We start from the raw sequence: 2,392 nt of genomic DNA on the forward strand, positions 1-2,392 counted from the left end.
TGGTGGTGGTGGTGGTGGTGGTGGTGTGTGTTTCAGCAAGACACAGTGTCTCCTTGGCAGTCAAACAATAACTTGGGGGAAAAATGTCCCTTCCTACTTTGGGTACCAGGAATAAAACTCAATTAATCATACTTATGCTTCCCACTTTTACTCACAGAGCCATCGTGCCGGCCCCAGCATATAATAATTATTCATGCTAAAAAGATCTTAGTGGTCTATGACCATTTATGTTTAACAAAATAAACCCAAACTATAGGATCCCGCTATTGAATTACACCTATTCAGTTCAGATTGGCCATGTCATTTCATCTCTGAAAATTGCCCACATGTGAAGCCAAGAAGATAATATGTAACTTGCAGCTGACAAATTAATTAGAGAATAAATCAAAATGGTCTTGTGGTGCATAGAAGCAATGACTGAATGATACTCTTTTATATATTTACCCATTTTTAACTCAATAGCTGGTTCCTAATAATCCTTTCAGATACAGATTCTAGTCCAGTAAGGGAATAATTATCCTGTCATAATGCATTCTCCATGCATCAGAACTGAAGATGAGAGACTAGATTAGGAAACCAGAAGGTTCATTGCCTCCCTCTGACTGCCACCACAGCATCAGGGTAACACCTAACCCTTCTAAGCCAGGATATGAAGGGTGTAAACTAACTGGGAAGTTTAAAACACAGGGAATGTTACTGATAATAAAAGCTAAGTAACTAGGGAGTAGAGTAAACGTTTGAAGAACTTGAAGTCTGATATTCTCATATGGAGGGTTCTTTTTTCTCTTCTAGAAGGGTCTTCCTTCTAGAACCAGAGGGTGATGTCGTATAAACTAGCCAAGTCCTGACCTGGATATCAAAAAGGCCTATATTAGCACAGACCGTCTTACAATGTGAATTATGGGAATGGAGAGACTGCTCAGTGGTTAAAAAATACTCGCTGCCCTTAGAGAGGACCTGCATTCGGTTTCCAGTACAACACGGCAGCCTACAACTCAAGTTCCAGTGCACGTGATGCCCTTTTCTGGCCTCTGTAAGTACCATATTATGTAGTACACAGGCATTCATGTAGACAAAGCTGGCAAGCACATAAAATAGAAAACTATTTCTTTTTAAGATGAGTTGTGCATAAACATACAAATTTTCTCCCTAAGCTGGTAGTCCAGCACTCACTGGTGTTTAAGGGGTGGGGGTGGGGGGATGGACATTAAAATCTTATTAACTAAAGGCAGTTACTTATATAAAAGTAATGCTATTTCCAAGTTACTAATTAATTCCTATTCTTATTTTCCTCATTTAACTTTATCCTGGTGCATGCTGAGGGCTCGGATCAGTGAACTCTGTCTAGAAATCAGGAGTCATAGAGACTGGAAGCCTCCCCTGGGGAATCCAAGCCGTTTCTGAATCTCCTCTGCTCTCTTTGGAACTTCAGCACTTTAATTGTGCCTGCTCCTCCAGCTCAGACCAACTCATGCAACCAAGGCACCTGCAATGGAGAACTATAGTCTACCAAGTGTTGTGATATATGTGACATATTCTTATGATCCCAGCACAGGGAATACAGAGTCAGGAGGATTACAAGTTTAAAGGTAGCCAGGGATATGTAAGGAGTTTGGTAAAGTTAGTCAGATCTGCATAATAAGTATGACCTTGTTTGAAATTAACAAAACTAGGCAAATTAAATATCTTAGTAGTTAAAGGCATATGCTGCCACGCCTGATGATTGGAGTTCAATCCCTGGGACTCTCATGATGGAAAAAGTTATCCACTCTGATACTCACACTTGTGCCATAGCATACAAATACATGCATGTATGCATGTATGCACAGATAGATAGATAGATAGATGATAGATAGATAGATAGATAGATAGATAGATAGATAGATAGATGGATGGATAGATGATAGATGAATAGATATATGGGTGGATAGATGATTGATATTTATCCTCCCACACACACACAAAGAAAACAGCCTTCCCAGCTTTATTCTTCACTGGCATCAAAACAGCAGTGAAGAGCTGCAGCTGTGAGAAAGAGGCTATTTTGAGCTTGCATGTTCGTTTCCAGTAGCCGCACACTTTCTCCCTAGTTAGTTTTGTGGGGAAGGGTTTCTGTAGGTATGGTTAAGGACAGTTGATTTTAAGAAACAGATTATCAGGTGTGTCTGATAGGAGCCATTTAAGAGTCAGGTCTTTACTCAGACTAACCACAGAAGTCAGACAAATTCCTTAGTTTGAGCCTGGGAGATGCAGAAGTATTCAGTGGATGACCTCTTGGGTGCCATGCAGGAAGGGGGTGGGTGTGGCCAATAAGGGACAGACTGACCTCGGACTGACAGCTAACAAACACGTGGAGCTCAGTCTTGTGACCTCCAAGGAAGGAATCTTCCCA

The sequence above is a fragment of the Mus pahari genome, chromosome 15, assembly GCF_900095145.1.
Source record: "Mus pahari chromosome 15, PAHARI_EIJ_v1.1, whole genome shotgun sequence".
In the NCBI taxonomy this organism is placed as follows: Eukaryota; Metazoa; Chordata; class Mammalia; order Rodentia; family Muridae; genus Mus; species Mus pahari.